Source organism: Myotis daubentonii, chromosome 18 (assembly GCF_963259705.1).
Source record: "Myotis daubentonii chromosome 18, mMyoDau2.1, whole genome shotgun sequence".
Lineage (NCBI taxonomy): Eukaryota > Metazoa > Chordata > Mammalia > Chiroptera > Vespertilionidae > Myotis > Myotis daubentonii.
Window position 1 is genome coordinate 32,980,185 of NC_081857.1, and position 27,058 is coordinate 33,007,242.

The following is a 27,058-nucleotide window of genomic DNA, read 5'->3' on the forward strand; positions in this document are numbered from 1 at the left end:
CAAGGTAGAAAAAAATACCCGAACAGAATAGCTTCTAGAAAAAAAAATTAAAAAGCAGGAGAGCCTAAGAGAACTCTGGGACAATGCTAAACGAAACAACATCCGAATAATAGGGGTGCCAGAAGGAGAGGAAACTGAGCAAGGAATAGAAAACCTGTTTGAAAAAATAGTAACAGAAAATTTCCCTAATATAGGGAGGAAAAAACTCACACAAATCCAAGAAGCTCACAGAGTCCCAAACAAAATGAACCCGAAAAGACCGACACCAAGGCACATAATAATTAAATTGGCAAACACCAACGACAAAGCAAGAATCTTAAAAGCAGCCAGAGAGAGACAGAAAGTTACCTACAAAGGATCCCCCATCAGACTAGCGACCGATTTCTCAACAGAAACACATCAGGCAAGAAGGGAATGGAATGAAATATACAAAGTCATGCAAAGGAAGGGTCTGAATCCAAGAATACTATACCCAGTGAGGCTATCAATCAAAATTGAGGGTCAAATCAGGAGCTTCACAGACAAAAACGGTCTACGGGAGTTTATTACAACCAAACCAGCAATGCAAGAAATGCTAAAGGGTCTGCTGTAAATAGAAAAAACAGGAAACAAAGAAGGAATGCAGCAGTAAAGAGCAAAAATGGCGACTAACAAGTTTCTATCAATAATAACTTTAAATGTAAATGGATTAAATTCCCCAGTCAAAAGGCATAGGGTAAATGAGTGGATAAGAAAACATGACCCATATATCTGCTGTCTACAGGAAACCCACCTCAGAAAAAAAGATGCACACAGACTGATGGTGAAGGGATGGAAAAAGGTTTTCCAAGCCAATGGAAGTGAAAAAAAAGCCGGGGTAGTAATACTTATATCTGACAAATTAGATCTCAAAGTGAAGGACATAAAAAGAGATCAAGAAGGCCACTTCATAATACTAAAGGGAGCAGTCCAACAAGAAGAAATAACTCTGGTAAATATATATGCACCCAATATAGGAGCACCCAAATACATAAGAAATCTTCTGGAGCACATATGTAATACCCTTTGTAATACTTTAAGCAATAAAAATAAAGAAAGAAAGAAAGAAAGAAAGAAAGAAAGAAAGAAAGAAAGAAAGAAAGAAAGAAAGAAAGGAAGGAAGGAAGGAAGGAAGGAAGAAAGAAAGAAATCTTCTGGAGGAGATCAAGGGAGAGATTGACAGCAATACAATCATAGTAGGGGACCTTAACACCCCATTATCTCCACTGGACAAATCCTCTTAACAGAAACTCAGCAAAGAAACATCAATCCTAAATGAATCACTAGATCAGATGGAATTAATTGACATCTTCAGAACATTTCACCCCAAAGCCACAGAATATACATTCTCCTCAGGTGCACATTTGTCATCTTCAAAGATAGACCATATATTGGGTCACAGACAAAGTCTCTTCAAATTCAAGAAAATTGAAATCATATCAAGCATCTTCTCAGACCACAAAGGCATAAAACTGGAAATCATCTACAACAAAAACAATCCAAAAAAATCAAACACATGGAGACTAAATAGCATGCTATTAAACAACGACTGGGTTACCAGTGAGATCAAAGAAGAAATAAAAAACATCATGGCAACAAATGACAATGAAAACACAACAATTCAAAACCTATGGGACACAGCAAAAGCAGTCTTGAGAGGGAAGTTCATAGCTCTACAAGCCTACTGCAAGAAACAAGAAACAATGAGAATAAATGACCTAACTCTACAACTAGAAGAGTTAGAAAGAGAGCAACAAAAAAGGCCCACTGTAAGCAGAAGGAAGGAAATAACAAAGATCAGAGCAGAGATAAACGACATAGAGACCAGAAAAACAATACAAAAGATCAACAAAACCAAGAGCTGGTTCTTTGAAAGGATAAACAAGATTGATACACCTCTAGCCAGGCTCACCAAGAAACAAAGAGAGAGGACCCAAATAAACAAAATCAGAAATGAAAGAGGAGAAATAACAATAGACCCCATAGAAATACAAGGGATTGTTAGAAAATACTATGAACAACTCTACTCCAACACACTAGACAACCTGGAGGAAATGGACATATTCCTAGATAAATACAACCTTCCAAAACTTAACCAGGAAGAATCTAAAAATTTCAATAGGCCAATAACTATGGAGGAAATCGAAGCAGTAATCAAAAAGCTTCCAGCAAACAAAAGCCCAGGGCCAGATGGCTTCACAGGGGAGTTTTACCAAACATTCAAGGAAGACCTAAAACCTATCCTCCTCAGACTATGTCAAAAGATCCAAGAGGAAGGAACACTTCCCAGCTCATTCTATGAAGCCAACATCACCCAAATCCCAAAACCAGATAAAGACAATACAATGAAAGAGCATTATAGGCCAATATCCCTCATGAACATAGATGCCAAAATCCTCAACAAAATCCTAGCAAATCGGATCCAGCAATACATCAAAAAGATCATACACCATGACCAAGTAGGATTTATCCCAGGGATGCAAGGATGGTACAATATCCGCAAATCAATAAACGTGATACATCACATAAACAAATTGAGAGAAAAAAACCACATAGTCATATCAATTGATGCAGAAAAAGCATTTGACAAAATCCAATAGCCTTTCTTGATAAAAACTCAGCAAGATAGGAATTGAGGGATCATACCTCAACATAATAAAAGCCATATATGACAAACCCACAGCCAACATCATAATCAATGGGCAAAAACTAAAACCATTCCCCCTAAAAACAGGAACAAGACAGGGATGCCCCCTCTCATCACTCCTGTTCAACATAGTACTGGAAGTACTAGCCGTTGCAATCAGACACGAAGAAGAAATAAAAGGCATCCAGATTGGAAAAGAAGAAGTAAAACTGTCCTTATTTGCAGATGACATGATACTGTACATACAGAACCCTAAAGACTCCATCAAAAAATTATTAGACTTAATAAATGAATTCGACAATGTAGCAGGATACAAAATTAATGCTAAGAAATCCATGGCATTTCTTTACACCAATAGTGAACTTACAGAAAGTGAAACTACAGAAGCAATCCCATTTACCATTGCACCAAAAAAATTAAAATACCTAGGAATAAACTTAACTAAGGAGGTAAAAGACTTATATGCTGAAAACTACAGGACACTGAAAAAAGAGATAGAGGAAGACATAAACAGTAGGAAGAATATACCGTGTTCATGGATTGGTAGAATCAACATCATCAAAATGTCCATACTACCCAAAGCAATTTACAGATTCAATGCAATCCCCATTAAATTACCAACGGCATATTTCACAAATCTAGAACGAATGTTCCAAAAATTCATCTGGAATAAAAAAAGACCCCGAATAGCTGCAGCAATCCTGAGAAAGAACAAAGTAGGTGGGATCTCAATACCAGATATCAAACTGTATTACAAAGCCACTGTTCTTAAAACAGCTTGGTACTGGCACAAGAACAGACATATAGATCAATGGAATAGAATAGAGACCCCAGAAATCGACCCAAACCACTATGCCCAATTAATATTCGACAAAGGAGGCAAGAGCATACAATGGAGTCAAGACAGTCTTTTCAATAAATGGTGTTGGGAAAATTGGACAGATACATGCAAAAGGATGAAACTAGATCACCAACTCACACCATACACAAAAATAAACTCAAAATGGATAAAAGACTTAAACGTAAGACGGGAAACCATAAAAATACTAGAGGAATCTACAGGCAGCGAAATCGCAAACATATGCCGAAGAAATTTCTTCTCTGATAATGCTCCTAGGGCAATGGAAACTAAAGAGAAAATAAACAAATGGGACTACATCAAAATAAAAAGCTTTTGCACAGCAAAGGAAACCATCAACAAAACAACAAGAAGACCCACTACATGGGAGAACATATTTGCCAATGATACCACCGATAAGGGTTTAATTTCCAACATTTACAGGGATCTCATGAAACTTAACAAAAGGAAGATAAACAATCCAATAAAAAAATGGGCAACAGACCTAGATAGACACTTTTCGAAAGAGGACATACAGAAGGCCGAAAGACATATGAAAACCTGCTCAAAGTCACTAATCATACGAGAGATGCAAATCAAAACGACAATGCGTTATCATCTCACACCTGTCAGAATGGCTATCATCAACAAATCAACAAACAACAAGTGTTGGAGAGGATGTGGAGAAAAAGGAACCCTTCTGCACTGCTGGTGGGAATGCAGACTGGTGCAGCCACTGTGGAGAACAGTATGGAGCTACCTCAGAAGACTAAAAATGGAACTCCCATTTGACCCAGTGATCCCACTACTAGGAATATATCCCAAGAAACCAGAAACGCCAATCAGAAAGGATATATGCACCCCTATGTTCATAGCAGCACAATTCACCATAGCTAAGATTTGGTAACAGCCTAAGTGCCCATCAGCAGATGAGTGGATTAGAAAACTGTGGTACATATACACAATGGAATACTATGCTGCAGAAAAAAAAAAGGAACTCTTGCCTTTTGCAACAGCATGGATGGAACTGGAGAGCATTATGCTAAGTGAAATAAGCCAGTCAGAGAAAGATAAATACCACATGATCTCACTCATTTGTGGATTATAGAGAACAACATAGACTGATGAAAAGGGACAGACCCAAAGACTGAGAAACAGCGATCAGGCTATCAATCCCCAGAAGGAAAGTAGGGGAGGGCGGGGGTAAGGGGAAGAGATCAACTGAAGGACTTGTATACATGTATATAAGCCAAACCAATGGACATAGACAACAGGGGGATGGGAGCATGAGTTTGTGTGTGTGGGGGGGGGGAGGTTGGGGGTTAATGAGGGGGATGAGGACACATTTGTAATACCTTAACTAATAATAATAATAAAAAAAAGAGGTAGCATTTGAGATGCACAATGAAGAAGGGCTAGAATTTTGGCAGTGGAAATCAATTAGCTATAGGGCCATTGAAAGACATCAGTTAGAGGCAGGGCTATTAAAAGATGGTATAGGACCCAGGGGAAAAGATTCAAATTAGATTGATATTCAAGGTGATGGGGCCCAGCCCCTGGTCTATTAATAGGCTCAACAATTCCTCCTCACCCACCCTTACTTGGTGGGGGCTGGAAAGGGGAAATAGTAGAAAAGTTAAGATAAAGATAAGGTGACAATAAGGTACGTGTCCATCAAATAATAGTGGAGAAGAGGTTAAAGATGATATCTAAAATCTCTACCAGCTCATGAAGTGCCTTAATTTATCTTACACCTAACTCTTGCCCCAAGATTTAACACCCTGCCCCCCCATGCTCCCTACACATACACTAACTATGAACTCCCCTTTCTGAGGAACCTAGTACATGGTCCCACAAATGGGAAGGAACTAAGTAACTAGCAGACTAGAGATGCATAACCTGCATTGTAAAGGTAGAGGGTGAATTAAGGCTGAACATTAAACAGGTAAATAAATACACCAGTTAACATATATTTACAATTTGTGAAATACACTTGACAGAAATAGATGGCAGCGCAATGAGAGAGGGTGTCTGATGGGTGACGTGAGGAAGGCTGGTGAGGGCCAAGTCAGACACCCCATTTATCTTCTCAAATGATTTCCCAGCACCATCTCTCAACTCAGTTTCAGCCCCTTACCACTTACACACCACTTTCACATGTCACCTTTTTAAAGCATATTTGGAAGAATATAGAGAATGCATAGAAGAGTAGGTTGGAAAACTATAGTTGTAAACCTGAAACCAAGTTTTAAAGCATAGATAGATGGTCATGCACCATCTGAGTACCCACCCTTTAAGTCCCTGGGAAGGAATCTATGTATGGGTCAAAACATTTTTCCCAAAGCTCCCAAGGAGCTGAACTTTCCCAAGCACTCTCCCAAGATGCACCATGTTTTATATTCCAGGAAGAAGCTTGCTTATGAAAGAGTCCCTGTTTGGCCTGTTGTTAAAAGATGAATTGGTTTAGCAATTATGTTTGACACCCTATCAAATTTTTTTGGCATTGAGTAAGAAGGACATAAAATTTGCTTGTGTTTTCTCATAAAGGGACTATGTTATTACCCATCAAATTCTCTCTATGAAAATACTGGCAGCAAAAGATAGAAATCTAGGTCCAATGTATCAGGATTAAGCAGTAATGTTCAGGCCTAATAAGAAGAATTTGCCCATCTGTTATGAAAGAATCCACTGTTAAAATGTACAAGGAACTATGGGAATGCTCTGAAGTTAAAACAGAAATGGTTTGACTACATCTTTCATATAGATATATGCCAAGAAACTATATTTTATTTCTCAGTGGGAGAAGAAAAGAGGATCCTTTCAGGATTATTTTTTCAGTTCTCAACTTTCCTTTGCCCAAGCAGGTTCCACTGACACAGTAATTTGCCTAAACATAGCTTTAATAATTTGTGTCTTTCAGACTTAGAATATAAATCTATTATTACTCTGGGATACCTGCTGATAGTATCTCAGGAACACAGAAGAGTAGAGTAATCCTTCCTCTGCTGGTCCTCTTGCTCTAATACAGATAACTGTCCCAGCCATGGGACCCAGCTTTAGCACTGGAAAAAAAATCCCAGGTAGCCCCCATTCCCTGCTAAGATGAGGTTGGCAACCCTATCAAAGAACAAGTCAAGTCCTGAGTCACCATGGATTGGGGGGGGAGGGGTACACCAGGACAGACAGGGGCATGAAATGGTAACTGGGACAACACAATAGACTGGCTTTGCATCCTTCACCATTTTGTATGGGGTCCAAGTTTTGAATGAGGAAAAGCTTTAACCCATTTTTCATTTGGGACTAAAAAGCAGGAAAGTTATAAAATGGGAACCATATTCAATGGTTAAATTTTATTTTAGATAAATTGGTATGCTCCTGAGAAGAAAATCTAAAATGAAGGTCTCATTCTTCATTTTAGTTGTTTCAAATGAAAAAACTAGCCTTTGTGGTGAAATGTTGGGACCAATAAAAATGTCTTAGAGAAATCATGCCTGTTTCATGGATAGCAGAAGTAAAAATACAATTCCTCAATGTAAATTGTGCTTTGAATAAATGGAGAGATGTTGAGGAATGATCTGAACTAAATGCAGAAAGCAAATTACCAGTTCCTATTATCCAGGAGAATCGTTCAAAAATTGGGAAGAATTGGACAAGTGCCATTAAGAAGGAAGTTTAACTCGGCCAGTGTGGCTCAGTGGTTGAGCATCTGCCTATGAACCAGGAGGTCACAGTTCAATTCCCTATCAGGGCATATGCCTGGGTTGTGTGTTTGATCCCCAATGGGGGTTGTGCAGAAGGCAACCGATTCTCTCATTATTTATGTTTGTCTGTCTGTTTCTCTTTCTCTCCTTCCCTCCCTCCTCACCCTTCCTCTCTGAAATCAATAAAAATATATTAAAAAAAATAAAACAAGGAAATTTATTCTCAGAAGGAGAGAAGACAATAAAAGAATTCCTGTCTCACTCCCAAATGTTGCTCCACAGATTGGCTACATCAGAATCACATGGAAAACTTGTTAAAGACACAGAGTCTAAGTACTAATTCTAACAGACACTGATTTGGGTCTGGGTGGGCCCAGGAATCTTATTTTAACAAGTTCTTTGGGTGATTCTGATGAGCGGCTAGTTTGGAAAACATTGACTTAAACAATTAAGATTGTTTAAGTTGGCATGTTCACATGGATTATTCTCTAAACATCAAGAGGCAATAGAACCTGATGGTTAAGAAATTGGGTGCTCTTTGTATATAACAGATCTTAACAATCTAGGATATAATGTTGGCTCTATAACTTGATAACTCCATGAATTTGGATCACTAAATAAATTTATCTGTTCTTCAATTCCCCCATCTAAAAATGGAGATGATAATAGTAGTGTCCAAGATTTGTTGTGAAGTTTAAGCAAGTAAATAAATGTCATGTTCTTAGAAAAGTGCCACCTAGTAAGTGCCCAGTACATGTGAATAATTGTTAATAATGCTGAAGGAACTGGCAGATGAGAGCTCAGAATTCCATATGCATTATAAGTGCCGGGAGCCGGTCCATCCTTGCTGTTTCAAGGGACCTGGCATATATGGCATACGGTTCTTAATATGTTTGCTCACCTTCTTGGCGCTGTGTTTTAACCAAGGTCACCTCTCCGAGAAAGGTTGAATCCCCAGGTAGGGATTTTCCCCTGAAGTTAGGGAGGGAATAAAACCCCTCAACTAAGTGCCAGGCGGGTAATTAATCCCTTTAACTACGAACAATCATGCTTAAACTACATAATCTTTTCTCCCTGGAATGGAGATAAGAAACGCCCTAACCTTTGTAATAGAGATTGATAGGATTGAATCAACTGGTATAAATACAGTTGTAACAACACAGAACTCAGAACACAGAACTAAGAAGACAGGGCTTGGAAGACAGGACCAAGAGAGACAGAGCCTAGGCACAGAACCTACACAGAACGTTCTCTAGAGACAGAAGAACTTCGCTGGAGAGAGCATGCCGGAGGATCCTGGAGAGGGACTGGCCTCGGAGCCTAGAGACAGAGCCTAGCGGGAGAACATGGCAAGGGATCCTGGACTGAACCTGACTATAGAAATTGGCAAGAGAACCTGACTAGAACCTGGTGACTGAACCTGACTGGAGTACCTGGACAGAACCTCTCTGGAGAGCCTAAGCAGAGCCTCTCTGGAGATCAAGACCAGAACTGGGCTGGAGATCCTGGCTAGGCTGCTGATCAACTGAACGCTGTCTCCGTGTCATTCCTTCTTCGCCGACTCCGTCCACACCTTTGGGGACCCCTGGACCTGCTGGGGTTGGACCCCGGCATATAAGTATGAAGAAGGTGGCATAAGACTAAAGATAACTATACTAACTAATCTTTAAAAAGCAAAACAATGCTTTTGAAAATCAAAATAATTTCTAGTAAGACTCTAAAGCAGATGTGCACACTAGATTAGTATGAGTACTCTGGAGGGGGGGAAATCACTAGAAGCCAATGTAGGTCCACTCATAATATATAATGCATAAACTTCAAACATTTTAGTTGTTATTAAAAGCTGTTTTTTATTGTTATTTCAGGAAGTCTTTCCTGGTGTCTTTATGGGCATGATGAGTGGAAGCTTAGGGGAAAGGTATCTCAAGAGGAACATGTTTAAATCAGAACTCAGTTCTCCCCACTGCTGTCTAACCTAACTCACCCCAGTTCCCCAGCTAAAAAATGGTACCACCATCTTTGCAGAAACCTGGGAATCATATTGATCTCTAATCCACACACAGACACAAATTCAGTTCATTAAAAAATAATAAAATCATGGAGAAAAAATTCAATTCATTAAATATGTCCCATAAGCTCTACCTCTGAAATGTATCTTGAACCTATCCATGTGTCTTCTTCCTCACTGCTACCACCATGGTGCATCCCGTCATCCTCTCTCATCTAGTTCTTAACAGCCTCTAACTGACCTCCTTATTACTGCCTATCTCATCTTGTATTACTTTTATTTAGTTTATTTGCTTGATTATCTTTCCAAGAAAACTATTAACAGCTTAAGAGTGGGGACCATGACTGTTTTACTTAGCAATACATCCACATATCTGTGTCTGGCTTATAGTAGATGCTCAAATATATTTGATGGATAAATATACTAATGAAAGGTAAATTCATAACCAAGCAAATGGTCATACTCAAAGACTTGACTAATGGGCATGCTTTTATTTTATAATAAAGTAATGTATATAAGGTATTTGGGGGGAAAGTAGTATATATTAAAATACTTTATCCACCTAGTGCAAAATCAGGAAGCACTAAGGGGCAGAAGCTAATGAGATGCCCCTGAAATATTGCCATAGGTGTCCTTTACTTATCCAACCCTGTGAGTATTACTTGAAGTTTCTCCACACTCTGACCCTGCACAGTGCTTGGCCATATCCACAACTGGAGTTAACTAAATTGGCCAACAGTACGATGTATTGAAGTGAATAACACAGCCATCAGGCAGGACAACAGTTAATGCAGCCAACACTCAATGATCTGTGTCATCAGTGTAGGGTGTGTTAGGAATGGGTGAGGCCAAGGTGGGGAGCTCAGCTGAATAAGATCCACATATGCTAGGGATCCATTAACTTGTCTCTAAGTTACTTCTCCCAACAAACCTATACAAGAGTTGTTGGCAAGGAGCCAGATGGGCTGATGGAAGTTCCACACCCACTTCTTCCTAAATTCAGGTCTCTGGCGGAGGTGCTAATGAGCAGTAAAAAGGCCAGAAGGTGATGAGGAGAGGAGGGGGAAAGAGAGCCTGGATTATCCATGACCTGTATAATCAGTCCCTGAAGATTTGGCTTAACTAGATTTTCATAATACCCCTTCCACCCTAGAGAAATTCAGAAGAGATGGTAAAGTACCAGGACTTGAGACATGGCCTCATTAAGAGTGTGCAAACATTGACACAACTTCCATAAAATGTGATTGGCGGGGGACTGAGGATGGGTATTGAGTGCAGGTCAATGGGAGCTCTCTGGCTGCGGACCTTTTTATAGTTCATTCAGTGACAAAAACTAATATGACATATTTCGGCAAAGGTTTCTGGGAACTATGTCCCTTTTCCACCCCCATGGCTTAATTCTATGGTCTTCCTCTTGAGAGAAGCAAAGTACGCACACAAAGTGGTAAAGTCAGGTCTCAAAGGAGACAAAGGCATTTGTATGATGTGCAGATTTCCATGATGTAAATACAGGTTTTCAAACTACCAATGTGATGTCACTGATGGCAGAGTTGGGATGAGGTTGGCAGAATCAATAGTCACAAACTAGTATGAGATAGCATAAGTCACTGAAGTTGACCTGGGGCTAGAAGTTGACTTTATGTTTAGTGCTATGTGCAGTCTCTGGGGTGTCCTGGGATGAGTCTGAGGCCAACATTGCCCAGCCCCTTCACAGTGCCCTGATTTGTAGCAGCTCCCTTTGGATCGGGACTGGAGGCAACACCACCACTAGGGTGTTTGGATATTTTTTTGGCTCACATTCATCTTGGAAACAGTGGCACCAAGACTCGGGTGCCAACACCTTGACCAGAAACCTGGACAGTAGGCCACAGCAGAGGAAAGTCTTTGGACTTGGCCCAATAAAGTGCAGTTGATCTTTGAGTAACACAGGCTTGAACTGTGCAGGTCCACTTACACAATTTTTTTTAAATACTTTAAAAAATGAATGTATTTTCTGTTCCTTATTATTTTCTTAACATTTTCTTTTTTCCAGTTTATTTCATTGTAAGGGTACAGTATACATAACATATAAAATACCAAATATATTTTAATCAACTGATTATATTATCAAAAAGGCTGACTGGTCAATAGTAAACTATTAGTAGTTAAGTTCTTGGGAGAGTTGACAGTTATACACGAATTTTCAACTGTGTGGAGGCTCAGTGCTCCTAACCCCCATGTTGTTCAAGGGTCAACTGTCCTTCACAGCAGGAGTTCAATAACAAGGGAAGCTGTGAGGAAACCAAGACAACCTGACCCAGAGCATTGAAACATGTCTACATGTTATGCTGGTGGGCCCACTTTAAGAAAAGCTAAGATATGGAACTCAAAATTCACTTAAAAGATAAAACAGGATTTAATTAATCTTATTACAAATGTTTCTCTAGAAAACTATTAAGAATAGGGTTATTGTTAACTAAGGAGGTAAAAGACCTGTATTCAGAAAACTACAGGACACTGAAAAAAGAGATAGAGGAAGTCATAAACAGATGGAGGAACATACCATGTTCATGGATTGGTAGAATCAGCATCATTAAAATGTCCATACTACCCAAAGCAATCTATAGATTCCATGCACTCCCCATTAAAATACCAATGGCATATTTCACAGACCTAGCACGAACTCACCAAAAATTCATCTGGAATTAAAAAAGAACCCGAATAGCTGCAGCAATCCTGAGAAAGAACAACAAAGTAGGAGGGATCTCAATACCAGATATCAAGCTGTATTACAAAGCCACTGTTCTCAAAACTGCCTGGTACTGGCACAAGAACAGACACATAGACCAATGGAATAGATAAGAGAACCCATAAATCGACCCAAACCACTATACTCAATATTTGACAAAGGAGGCAAGAGCATACAGTGGAGTCAAGACAGTCTCTTCAATAAACGGTGATGGAAAAATTGGACAGATATATGCCAAAAAAAAAAAATGAAACTAGACCACTGACTTACACCATACACAAAAATGAAGTCAAAATGGATAAAGGACTTAAACGTAAGATGGGAAACCATAAAAATCTTAGAGGAATCCACAGGAAGCAAAATCTCAGACATATGCCAAAGCAATATCTTCACCGATACAGCTCCTAGGGCAGTGATGGCGAACCTTTTGAGCTCGGTGTGTCAGCATTTTGAAAAACCCTAACTTAACTCTGGTGCCGTGTCACATACAGAAATTTTTTGATATTTGCAACCATAGTAAAACAAAGATTTATATTTTTTATACTTATTTTATATATTTAAATGCCATTTAACAAAAATCAACCAAAAAAATGAGTTCGCGTGTCACCATCACTGTCCTAGGGCAATGGAAACTAAAGAGAAAAGAAACAAATGGGACTACGTCAAAATAAAAAGTTCCTGCACAGCAAAAGAAACAACAAAAGAAAGCCCACTGCATGGGAGAACATATTTGCCAATGTTATCTCCAATAAGGGTTTAATCTCCAACATTTACAGGGAACTCATATAACTTAACAAAAGGAAGATAAACAACCCAATCAAAAAATAGGCAAAGGGCCTAAATAGATAATTTTTGAAAGGAGACATAAGGAAGGCCAAGAGACATATGAAAACATGCTCTAAGTCACCCGTCATTCGAGAGATGCAAATCAAAATGACAATGCAGTACCATCTCACACCTGTCAGAATGCCTGTCATCAACAAATCAACAAATGACAAGTGCTGGCGAGGATACGGAGAAAAAGGAACCCTCGTGCACTACTGGTGGGAATGCAGACTGGTGCAACCACTGTGGAGAACAGTATGGAGTTTCCTCAAAAAACTAAAAATGGAACTCCCAATTGACCCAGTGATCCCACTTCTAGGAATATATCCCAAGAAACTAGAAACACCTATCAGAAAGGATATATGCACCCCCATGTTCATAGCAGCACAATTTACCATAGCTAAGATTTGGAAACTGCCTAAGTGCCCATCAACAGATGAGTGGAATAAAAAACTGGTACAGCTACACAATGGAATACTACGCGGTGGTAAAAAAAAAAAAAAAGGAATTCTTACCATTTGCAACAGCATGGATGGAACTGGAGAGCATCATGCTAAGCGAAATAAGCCAGTCAGAGAAAGATAAATATCACATGATCTCACTCATTTGTGGAATATAATGAACAACATAAACCAATGAACAAAAACAGATCCAGAGACAGAGAAGCATCAATCAGACCGTCAAACCTCAGAGGGAAAGTAGGGGAGGATGGGGATAAGGGGGAGAGATCAACCAAAGGACTTGTATGCATGCATATAAGCCTAACCAATGGACACAGACAGCAGGGGGGTGAGGGCATGATGGGGGATGTGGAGGAGGGGGGGCAATGGGGTATAAGGACACATATGTAATACCTTAATAAAGAAAAAAAAATTTAAAGAATAGGGTTATTGGATGTATCCCATTCTCTGCTACTGTTAAAAATATGCTTGATTCACAAAACCTAGATCCATGAACCTTTCATTGACTCTACCTTTTGCATAAAAATCAATGTCACTGTATTTAAGTGAACTTAAATGATTTTGGTTAATGTTCTGTTTGAATAATATTTTGATCTGGGGTTCACTAGTTTTTATAACTATGAGGGTCAGCTTTAGTTCAAACTGATTCATTAGGAGTGTTTTTACGTCTTTGGTGTGCATGTGTGTGTTTGAGTGTTTTTATTCTCATTATTGTAGGAGAGGCTTCAGTGCAGTTCAAAGTTCAGAAAGAGAGTCATAGGTAGTTTCTGGTCGAGTTTAGTAGGTCAGCCAGGGGTTCCTGATCTAGTTCAGGCCCATGAATTTATGCATGTTGTGTACATAGATATGTGAGTATCAGGTCTGTGCATGTGCACAGATAAGCATATCTTGATTTTTATCTAAGTTCATTTTATCCTGTCACTAAGCACTGAGCTTGATTGTTGAAAGCAACCTCTGGGTGCACAGGAAAGTGTTAAAGCTTCATAGAGAGAAAAACTGTTCCCTATGGCTGAGGAGGAAGGCCACCAGGGATAATGCCTCCTTGGTGGCTGCCTCCTGGGACAGCACTCACCCCACAGACCCGTGCCCAGGCAGTGTCCCACTAACTGCTGCGATGCCCCCAACTCTGACCTCTGCCTGGACTTCCATTTCTGTCTAGAAGAGGGAAGACAGGACAATGACCTCTATCAAATGTATCCATTCAGTAGATAGTTCAATATTTTATGAGCCATACTCTGTTCTGGGCTCTAAAATCCAACGGTAAACAGGACAGGCATATTTCCTGCTCTCATGGAGCTCACAAGTGCTCCTCACAGAGACACAGGCCTCTTGAATTAGAGTAATTTTCAGCAATGGGGCAAGGGAGGTTACATATATTTGAAAGATAAGGTTTGCTAATATTTAGGATACACAATTTAAATCTTGCCTCTCTTTTGTCTGAAGCCCATAAAAGACCACTTTACCTGGTATTCACTATTAAGTAAAATGCATTCAAGATGGAGGGATCCTGAAATGCCTCTGAAATGCAGGTGATCCTTGGGAGGGTGTAGGTCTATGCTCCTTTCATGTCAAGTATTATAACTCTTGCATAAGTGTAAGTGTGTTTTAAAATTTGTTAATGTGGTGAATAGATAGCATAGTGGATTTGGAGAGAAAAGTGACTTTCAGTTTATTACAAATCTATTCTTCCTCATTTTGTTCAAAAAATGAGCCATTATTCTGAATGAGGCTCTGTTTCTCAGGGTTTATTAGAAATGTTTTCACATTCATTACCTGAAATGGTCCATAGAATTATCCTGTGATGTAGACAAAGCAATTATTAAATTATTATTTTGTGCCTGCCTGTCATAGTCCTAAGTATCAAGAGTCAAAGAGTTCAAAATGCTCTTCTCAATATTTCATAGCTGAGAAGTAGTGCAGGCAACTACAAGGCATGAATTAAGAACACAGATTCTGAAGTTCTGACACTTGGGATCAAAACTGGCCTCTGCTGTGTGACCTCAGGCCAGTAGCAACATCTGTTTCTTTGTTTCCTCATTGATAAGTGGAGGAAATAGTAATTCCTAGCTCATAAAGCTGTTGTGAGAATTAAACCAAGTAGTGCAAATTAGACACTTACAACAATGTCTACAGCTAGGAAATGCTTACTAAGCATTTACCATTTCACCAAACTCAGCCTTGTGGTGCCAATACCTCTACCTGCTGCTTCTGTCCACACCTCCTGTCTGATTGGGTTTTGTTCGAGATTTTTACTCCCTCAGATCAGAAGTATTTATATCGCAAACCCTCAAATTCCCCTGGAAATTCTGACTAGTCTAATCAAAACCATTATGGCAAAAGCCAGTTACCATGAACCAATACAGTCTACTAGTTTTCCACTTTCCATAAGAAAAAAAGTTATATTTTTCAAATCAATCTATCTTCCCTCATGGAAATTAAACCTGGAATTCTGATGAGCATGATATTCTTGACATTGAGGCACTAATTATTTTCTTTAGGTAGCAGAGGTTAAAATTTTGCCTCTAAGATCTTACGCATACTTTAGTATCCATACAGGCAAGCATCCCTTGAGAGATTTTTAAAAGAAGGTTTCGTTTACTTCAGTTCAGTTGCAGAGAGCTTCTGTGATTTTAGTTTTCACACACTGACCCCTCAGCCAGTCATTCAGTCAGCACGCATTTCCTGAGCGCTTATCTTATGCTGAGCCCAGTGATAAACAGTGCCGATTCAACGATAAGTGAGAAGTGGTTCCTGACATCGTGCCCAAAGGGAAATTGGAGAGGCAGCTGCCCTCTAACTAGGTATCCACATGTTCCTGCAAGTTACCTTGTTTGAAGAAATCTGATTTGGAAATTTGAAAATTGCATGCTGAGCTCACTTCCTTTGGTGCTTGAAGTAGGTTAAACATGCCAAGAAACTAATCAACCTTCTAGGTGCAGTGACTTCCATGGCAAACATGAGAAAATATTGGACAAATTCTACCTATAAAGTCACAGAACTGGGGGAAACCCTGAAGCCTCATGTCCAGAGTGGAGAGATGCTTTGGCCATGTGGGGAACCCCATGACATTGGCAGAATGTCTTGCAGTAGGATTCCTGGGCCCAAGATCCACGTTCTTTTGGCAAAATAGCAACTTCCTGCTTTAAAGTAAATAGGCTTAAAGGGCTTAAGGAAATGGTTCTGAAAGATGCTTGGCTATCCAAAAGTTCTTACAAAATAACATTTCGATAAGTTAAGTGTGAAACAATCAGAAACAGATGGATTGTTTCCCACAGAATACCCAGGATTTAACAATTACCCCCCAACCCCCCCAAAAAAAGGTTTTTAAAATGGAAACCATGTTTGGCAACTGTCCAAGTAAGAACCCTTGTAGGAGGATTTGGGAAGTCCTGCCAAACACCTTCCTCTGTCAGGGCCTTCATTTTCTAGCCCACTACAACTATGGAGCCTAAATGAAGTTAAGTTTGTATGCTTCTGCAGCCTTCTCCCAACATGAACCATGAAAAATGCAGTCAAATGCCCTTTTGTTGTGTAGATCCATTTTCCAGTGTGCCCCATGGACCAATGGTCTTATGAAATTTAAGTCCCCATGCCCTTGCCCATACCACCCCCTCTGCCAAGGAGGCCCTTCGCTGCCAAATGAAATTCCTCATGTCTCTTCAAGGCCCAATTTCAGTGCTTTGGAGACATTTTCTTTGACTATCTTTCAACCAGGTCTATCGCACAGGCTGACGACTACACTTCTATTGAGTGGCTCCAGAGAGTTGTCACCAAAGAGAAATCTTAGTTGTCCACAAACCAAAGAAAAAGCAAAGGCCAGTGAGCATCTCTGAGAACTAAGTCTGTACTCCAGTACTCCCCACTGCACAACTCCAGGGGACATTAATTAACATTGTATTCTATGACAGTGGCACCTTCTACAGCAAAATAAAGTGTGCAGGATGCCTCCTGGGCAAAAAGGCAGCCCTGCTGTACTACTTCATAGCCCAACCTCCTCACACTTAGCCATGTGCATTGATGGCCATGCTACCTACACACAGTAGAGACAGGACCACAATTGTGGTTTGAAGTGGAAAAAAAGGTAGGACTGAGTTTCCATAGGAGAAACCAAGATATGGAATGGTCTACACACATTGGTCCACATGTGATATAGCTCAGTGTTTCCCAAAGTATATTCTGTGGGATGTTTGAGGTGTTACACAAAAATAACATTCTCTGGTGATAGAGCATCGGCCCTCGGACTGAAGGATCCCAAGTTTGATTCCGGTCAAGGGCATGTACCTCAGTTATAGGCATGATCCCCAGCCCCCTGAGGGCTCATGCGAGAAGGCAACGAATTTGATGTCTCTCTCTCACACATTGATATTTCTCTCTGTCTCTCTACCTCCCTTTCATTCTCTCTAAAAATCAATGGGAAAATATTTTCTAGTGAGAATTAACAAAATTATATATGTATATATGTACATATGTGTGTATATACGCTGAGTGGCCAGATTATTATGACCACCCCTTCAGTACTTTGTTGGGCCACCTTTTGTCTTTAATACTGCAGCGATTCTTCTTGGCATTGACTCCATGAGATATTGAAAGGTGATGCAAGGAATCTGACACCATGCCTGATGAATAGCACTGTCCAGTTCTGTGAGATTTGATGGTTGTGGAACCAGCTGCCTGATGGCTCTTTTAACTTCGTCCCACAAATGCTCAATTGGATTGAGATCTGATGATTGTGGAGGCCACCTAAGCAAGGTAAAGTCTCCCTCGTGTTCTTGAAAGCACTCCTGCACAATACGAGCACCGTGGCATGGCGCATTGTCTTGTTGAAAGAAGCCATCTCCATTGGGATACGCCATCAACATGATAGGATGAACTTGATCAGCAATGATACTTACGTATGTTGTGCTATTCAGACATTGTTCCACACCAGTTAAAGGGCCCAAATCATGCCAGGAAAACATGCGCCAAACCAAAACACTGCCCCCACCAGCTTGAAGGGTTGTACTCATGCATGTGGGGTACATGCTTTCATGCTGTTTCCGCCAAATTCTCACTATGCCATCTGCATGATGCAACTGGAAACATGATTCATCAGACCACATGACTTTTATCAAATGCTTGACTGTCCAATCCTTGTGATCCTGTGCGAATTGGAGACGTTTTATCTTGGTAACTGCAGACAACAAAGGAGTTCAAACAGGCCTTTGGCTGTTTTGCTGATACTTGCTCCGTGGCTCCAAGTGCCAACAACCATCCCACGTTCAAAGGCTGTTAAATCGCGTTGTTTACCCATATCTTCAGGAAAAAATCACTTCTGGCGAGGTAAAGAACCTGCTTCCCTATTTATAATGGTCTGGCCCTCTAGCAACTTCAGCGAGAAATTATAGCTAATTTGCCTACAAACATCAGGTGGTCATAATAATCTGGCCACTCAGTGTGTGTGTGTGTGTATATATGTATATGTATATATATAGTTAAGCATCATATGGCTCTCTTTTTTTATACAAGTAAAATTGATATACCATATCCTACTGTATTAGTATCAAATGTAAACCATACTGATTCAATATTTATATACATTACAAAATGATCACCATTGGCACCACACAAAGTCATTACAGTATTACTGACTATATTCCCTATGCTGTACATTATATCCCCATGATTTATTTAATTATAACTGGATAGTTTGTACCTCTTAATCCTTTTTACCTATTTCACCTGCTCCTCAACCTCTCCTCCCTCTGGTAGCTACCAATTTGTTTCCTGTATCTATGGGTCATCTCTGTTTTGTTTTATTTATTTGTTTCATTTTTTAGATTCCATATGTAAGTGAAATCATATGATATTAGTCTTTATCTGACTTATTAAATTTAGTTTAATACTCTCTAGGTCTATCCATGTTGTCATAAATGGCAAGATTTCATTCTTTTTTTATATAACTGAGTAATATTCCATCTTTGTGTAATATACCACATCTTTTTATTCATTCTTCTACCAATGGACACTTTGATTCCTTCCATATCTTGGCTATTGTAAATAGCGCTACAGTGAGCATAGGGTTCACATATCTCTTTGAATTAGTGTTTTCATTTTCTTTGGATAAATACTCAGAAGTGGAATTGCTGGATCTGATGGTAGTTCTAGTTTTAATTTTTTTGAGGAATCCCCATACTGCTGCTTTCCATAGTGGTAGTACCAATTTACATTCCTACCCAAGGGTGTACAAGGGTTCCCTTTTCTTCATATACTCACCAACACTTTTTTTTTCTTTGATAACAGGTGTGAGGTAATATTTCATTGCAGTTTTGATTTGCATTTCCCTGATGATTAGTGATATTGAGCATCTTCCCATGTGCCTCTTTGGCCATCTTTATGTCTTCTTTGGGAAAAAAAAAAGTCTATTAATTTTGTCTGCCTGTTTTTTAATAGAGTTGTTTGTATTTTTATGTTAACTTGTGTAAGTTCTTTATAAATGTTGGCTATTAACCTCTTATCAGATGTATGATTTGCAAATGTCTTCTCCCACTCAGTAGATTGCCTTTTCTTTTCTTTTTTATGGTTTCCTTTGCTCTGCAAAAGCTTTTTATTTTGATGTAATCACATTTGTTTATTTTTGCTTTAGTTGTCCTTGCCTTGGGAGATGTATCCCCCAAAAATATTACTTAGGCTGATGTCAAAAAGTTTACTGCCTATGTTTTCTTCTAGGATTTTTATCATTTCTAGTCATATATTTAATCTCTTTTGAGTTTATTTTTTAATATGTGTTAGAAAGTGCTCCAGTTTTATGTTTTGCATGCTCTGTCCAGTTTTCCCAACAGTATTTATTAAAGACACAGTCTTTTCCTTATATTTTTGCCTCCTTTTTCATAGATTAATTGGCCATATATGTTGGTTACTTCTGGCCTTCTTATTCTATTCCATTGTGCCAGTACCATACTGCTTTGGTTACTATAGCTTTGTAGTATAGTTTGAAATCAGGGAATATGATGTCTCCAGCTTTGTTCTTTTTCATAAGATTGCTTTGGCTATTCAGGGACTTTTGTGCTTCCATACAAATTTTAGAATTTTTTTTTATTCTCACTCTGTGAAAAAATGCCATTGGTATTTTATGGGGATAATATTGAAACTGTATATTGCTTTGGGTATTATGGACATTTTAATAATATTAATTATTCCAATCCATGAGCATGGTGTTGCTTTCCATTTAGTTCTGTTGTCTTAAATTTCTCAATGTCCTATAGTTTTCAAAGTACAAGACTTTCACCTCATTTTGGCTTTTAGAGAAACATACAAAACAAGAAAAAAATATGGTTTCCTGCCTTTTCACAATATCCTACCCCAATCTGACTGCCCCACTTTGATCCCATAAAAGTTACTCTGCATCAATTATCCTTAGTGCGAGGTCTGTGTATGGGTTACAGGAGATTTGTGAGTGCCCTGAAATTGTGTGCAAGATTGTACTCATGTATGTATTATCAGGAGAGGCTTATCAAATTTGGGGAGGAGTTCAAGATTCCAAAATAAGGCAAATTCTTTACAAAGCCCCTCTTCAATACCCTGGTACAATGCAGTTGGGGGAGGGGGCTTCTTATATGCCCAGGTAAATAAGCACACAGAAACAAACTCAAGAACATGAATGTCTATCTTAATATTACCACCCCTTGGTCTATAACAAGGTGAATGACGTTCCTTATTTGGCCCAGAGTCCTTTTCTAGGCAGGATGTGGAATTTCTACTTTGAAAGGCCTATTTTGGCATTTAACTTGATAATTCTGCTTTCCAAGGCCCTCACCTCACCCTCTGCCATTCCACCATCAGGCTGACTGGCAAGGGCATGGATGGCAAATCTATTGAGGAGGCCCCAGATGCCTTCAGGCATCACAGAAATGGGCTTCGTTGTACAGGAAAAGGATCCAAGAAAAAATGAGGGAGTTCAAAAGATCAGGATGCATTTTCATTGATCTTGGACTTGTAAGAGCTACACCATCAATCACAGTCATTTAAAAATTCGTATTAATGGCCCAGAGTGCTGGGGCTCCCATATGGTTTGTCTTTGTAACATTTGGTTTGGGCATCTCTTTGGAATCAGCATGAAAGTCTGTCAGTGACAGACTCAGACCCATGGTTGCTTCCTCACTCCTGGGCATCATTGTAAGGGAGAAATGGAAGAACGTGTCCTTAAATATATGCTTTCGGACGATGAATATCTGGGAAGGAGCCAGAAAACTGAGAATCCTTTGTCTCTGGGAGAAAGTAGAGAGCTGAAGCGAGGTTCAGCCAGGCCAAGGTCCTAGAACATAGTGAGGAAGCAGCAAGTCTGGAAAGGAATTTTGCCTCATCCCATCTATCCCAGATGTGGTGGTACCAGGGGCAGAGCTAGACCTGATGCTCCCAGGTAGAGGAGCAGTGGATATTTGAGGAGCTTTGTGTTTAGGACAAAGATCTGCTATCTGGTGAGGTGCTAGCTGAGGTAAAACATACTCAGGACTGGAAATTAGGAGACTTAGGTTCTAACCCTGGCTCTCATTAACCACTACAGTGGCCATTAGCAGAAATACTATCAACCATACGATGAAATACTGCCATTTGCAACAGTGTGGGTGATTCTTGAGAATATCATGCTAAATAAGCAAAATAAGTCAGGTGAAAAACCAGAATAACCATATGATTTCACTCATGTGCGGGATATAAAACAGAAAGCAACAAATGAACAAATAAGACAAACAAACAAAAACTCATAGAAACAGATAACAGTATTCTGGTTACCAGAAGGGAAGGGGAATGGGGGCGATGGAAGAGAGTAAAGGAGGTCAAATATTTGGTGATGGCAGGAGACTTAACTTTGGATGGCAAGCACACACTGTAATATGCAGATATGATGTATTATAGAATTGGACACTTAAAACATAATTTTATTAACCAGTGTCACCCCAATAAATAATTTATAAAATTTTAAATTTTACTTAAAAAGGAATGCTTAAAAAAAATGCTAAACCACTCTGAGACTCAGTTTCCCTATCTCTACAATGGAAATATAGGCTCCTACACTTTCAAATGCACAAGATAGCTGTGAAGATTATATAGATAGCAGTGAAAGTGCTTTTAAAAGTAAAAATAATTGCCTGGCTGGTGTAGCTCAATTGGGTGGGCATCATCCTGGGCACCAAAAGGTTGTTGGTTCTATTCCCAGTCAAGGCACATGCCTGGACTGTAGGTTTGATCCCTTAGAAGGGGGCATGCAGGAGGCAGCTGATCAATGTTTTTCTCTGACATCAATGTTTCTCTCTCTCCCTCTCCCTTCCTCTCTAAAAATAAATAAAAATATAAATATAAAAGTACAAATAATAAATAAGCCTTTATTACAGGCAGCTGCTTTATCTTGTCTTTTGTCTATAGCTTTGAAAGAAACAGGAAAATCATTGTGAATGCTGGAGAGTCTTGGATCCCTCAGCCTCTAGCACAGAAGGAGACATTAGTGGACTCTCCTGTAAAATGCTCCCTGCTAAACTCCTGCCCCCAGAATGTCCCTTTCAATCCAGTCTTTCCACTGGATTATTAATTTAAGAGAGTCATTTAAAAAAATAATAAAATAATAATAATTTAATCATGTCACTGACTCTGTGCTTAAAAACTTTTCCCAAAGAATATGTTTAAATGATGAATTGATGAATGGCCCAGAGTTTGCCAGCTTCTGATCCACAGAGAGAGGAGGTAGGAATGGTCTTCTGCTAGACTCCCTCTGGTTGAGGCCCCAGGATTGGAGTCAAGCAAAATAAACAGAAGATCTTAGTTGATGAAAGATTTGAAAAATCATCTGATGTGGGAGGAGGAAATGGGCACTATGCTACCTGAAATATGTGCAGCCGTTTAGAGAAAACCCAGGCCATGTAAGCCAACTGTGAACCAGGCCCAATCGGCTGGGCAAAGAGAGCAACTTCTGCAAGACCAGGTTCCAATGGCCCATCAGTGAGACGAGACCCAGAGGAAGCCTGGATTAGAAACACTTGCTGTTTCTCATTAGACCTAAGAAAGTTATTTATTTTGTGTTTCCCAGACTGTTTTATTTGGCAGATCCTGGGTGAAATGGCATCCTCTTTTCCCAGGATCCTTGAAGCTGCTTGTTTGTTTTTGCAATTGGCCATTTTACAAGGAAGGGTCACAGGCACTGACATGGAGGGCTGATGTCACTCGTGACCACATTATTTCACTGAAATACAGGGCTTGGATAGGGTTAGTTGAGCGGCAAAAGGCCAGGTCCAAGGAGGGCAATGCATTTCCCACCTTTGTTACTGATGGCTTCTGTTTGCAGCTCTGCCAAAGTGCCTTCCAAAGTCCACCTCCTTCACTGTACACTGAGAATCTCTAAGCCACTGGATTTGCTATTTATGCTTCCTACATCCTTGGCAAGAGCCTCCATCAGTTCTACCTCCTCCCTAAAAATCCCAATGCACCAGAGCCATGCCATCCAGACTGTTCTGGGAGAAGCTAAGCCTAGAGGCTGATCAGATGTTCCCAGTTGATCTGAGACAGTTTTAGGTTATACTTGTGCTGATGTAATAGTGCCACTTTTTCTCTCAAAATTGACCTGGCTTGAATGACAAGTCATAAAGGCACTCCATTACAAATTCTGTTTTCTAAAGAGGGTTCTTTTAAATGATTGTAGCAAAAGATGCCCAGAGCAATAAGTTGCCTTAGGCAGTAAGTTTGCATTTCCCACACATCTTCTCATACTCACAGTTTATGTTAGCAAATTAAGGGCTCTGAGAAGTCCCTGAATAAAGCTGTCTGTTTACCTTTGTTTAACCCAATGTCCCTAATTATTAAACCACAGCTCTGAATTTTAATAAGCACCTATTAACAGTTTATTGGAAAATGCTTCTCGGAAGTGTTAGAAATGCAGTGTGCTAGTCCTCTCAGATACCTAATTTCAATGAGCTCCCTCAGGGAGAAGCACCTGATCATGTTGGTCAGAACCATATTTTCTTAACTGAAAATCAGACAATGTGATCTGACACATAGTCTAAAAATAAGACGAGATTTGAAATCGGGACAGATCTAAACAAAGTTGAGCCTTCTGTACACGGTCCTGCCTCATTCTCCCTCATGGTCAGCCACAGGAGAGATTTTTAGCCTCTCATGAGAAACCTATGAGGTTGGTGCCACTAATGTAGTCCAACCTGAAATTCTTCAGGGGAGTCATGAGGTATCATTGCTTCTTCCCCCAGTCTCTCCTCCCCTACTGCACAGAAATCAACCACAAAGAGGCCAGGTGATCAGACACAAAGGGAGCTCACACATCTTCAGAGGCCTCCCTCTGTGGGTCATATCAGCCTCCTCTCTGATTCACAGGACAGATGTATAAATGACTAGATCTTGCCTACCCACCTTGCAATTGTTGCTGTAGAAACAAACCCCTGACTATGGTACATCTAACAAATCTGGTATCTGAAAGAGCTAAAGCCTTATCCCATTGTGCAGTGACCAGCACCTAAGGGACAGCTAAGCCAGAATGAGGGGAAGTGAGACTAGCAAATGATTTGGTTCTGTGGAAGGATGCTGGGAAAGAACCTTTGGATAGGCTGATTGATTTATTCACTTCTTATTCATTAATCACTTAATTAAAATTTACTATGGTTTGGACACTGCAGCCCTCAAGCTTATGGAGACCAGGAAGAACAATTCCAGTTCTTTAGATACTCACGGACTAATTGGGACAACAACATGTAAATTAATGATGACTATATGATGACTCTATGTGAGTTATAGAGACCCCAGAGGATGAAGCAAGCAATTGACATTTTTCAGCAACATCCTAAAAAGTAGCTGTTCTTCATATGAACAACGTAGACAAGGGCATTCCAGGCCAATTGCATTATATCCACAAGAGTAAACAAGTGTAAAACAGTATGGCGTTAGTTAGCAAAAGAACAAATGGGGAAGTGGTAAGAGATGAGGCTAGTGTTAGATTGCCCAAAGGCACAGGGATGGACAACTGAGGTCTTGGCCATTTAATAACTAAGATTCATGACTGTTTTCCTCCAGGCTGTCACCAGCTTTTATACCACAAAATGATAGAGTAGCTCTTATTAACCATGTCAAAAGCTCAAAGTGGAAGGTCAAACCCAAACAGGAGAGGACAATGCTGATGGATTTCCCTCCCAGTTTAAGAGGATCCGTATGCTCACTAACCATACCAAGGAACAGAATAGTGTGTGTGTGTGTGTGTGTGTATGTATGTATGTATATATGTATGTATGTATATCTCCTGTACTGCCTTAGAAGCAGGCTCATGTGGGTTTTTCCTGACAAATGGTTACCTGATCCAACCCATTATACCCCTAGCCACATACCGGGATAAAGCATACCGATGTTTTGCCTACCTTAAAATGTCGTAATTATACTACATCCAGAGACCCTTAATGAGGCTGCTTGAATCTAAAGTACAGAACCATGGTGCTACTGGTCTGCAGAGTGAGTGTGAGTTTCTGCCAGGCCCAAAAGAGAATTTGCTCCATATTTGAAGAAAGCAACACTGCCCTCAAGAAAGCAAGCTGCCTCAAAAACTGAGCCCAGAACTAACTAAGCAGGTAGGGCTCTTTAGAGCTCAGTGGGGAAGGGAGCTGGACCTGTGCTTTTCCATGAGCTTAAACTTGGAGCAGAGGCTCCTGGATGTCTTTAGGAGAAACCTAGACATCCAGCACCAGAAACACTGGAGCTGGTAAGGAACTGCTACAGACACATCTTGCCCTCTGTCCCATGCTTTCTCATAAACATTATTGAAGTCTCTATTTTATTTGACATGTGTGGTGGCTTCTCCCAAATATAGCCAAAGATAATTTCTGTGACATTGCCCAGATTTCCATAGCTCATAGGAATTTTTGTATACATTATCTCTCTGAAAAATTAACTTCTTGATTTATTCTTGTAGAAAATTTTCTACAGTCTTAATTTGATTGCCCCTGTATTCACAATTCTCCTGTTAGCAGGGCTGGCTTCATTGGTCCCACACTTGGCTTAATTAATTCTCTGCTGTGCATCTTGAAATTCTCAATAAATTTTTCTGATCCTCAGCTTCCTCTTCTGTAGCATAGTAGTACTACCTGCCACAGTAGAGTTGATGTGATAATTATGTAAAGTAATATATGTGACAGTGTCTGGCACATGGTAGACACTGAATAAGTGTTTCTCCTCTTCTGGCTCTTCTCTCTCTCCCCTAACTCTCCTAATTTACAAGATGTAAGAATGAAAACTGAGAGTTTTAAATTATCTGCCATGTGTATTATTCTGGGTCCTCTGAAAAGCAAAACTCAAACTCAGATTAAATGTGCAAAGATTTTATTAAAGGAAATGCCTGTGTGAGTGAAATGGGAGGGAGCCAGAAAAAAAAAAAAAAGATGGATGAGCCATCAGACCAAGTGGTCCTCAGATCAGGAGCAAGTCTGACTCTGAATGAAAAGGAGAGTGAGAGAAAATTGGACGGAAGTGTCCTAGAGTACTGTGCTATCTAAGGAAGAAGCGCAAGAGAGCCCTTCAGCCAGTTAGTCAGCTGACAACTGAGTCCCACATTTCCCAGGAATGGTCTTATATGATAGTCATGCTCAGTTATTAGCTAGAGCAGCCCATGGGAAGCATGGCGTAGGTGCAAACAAGGCTTTGGATTTCAGGGCAAAGCATGTAGGCCCTTGGCCAATCATCCTCTTTGTATTTGGAAAGCTCTGAGATTCATTTTCATGACCACCACATCAAACTTAACTTTGCATTGGTGCCAAAGCCAGATCCTCTTTTGACTCTTACCTGCAAGGAATTCAGTTAGTCCAACATCTTTCTGGAAT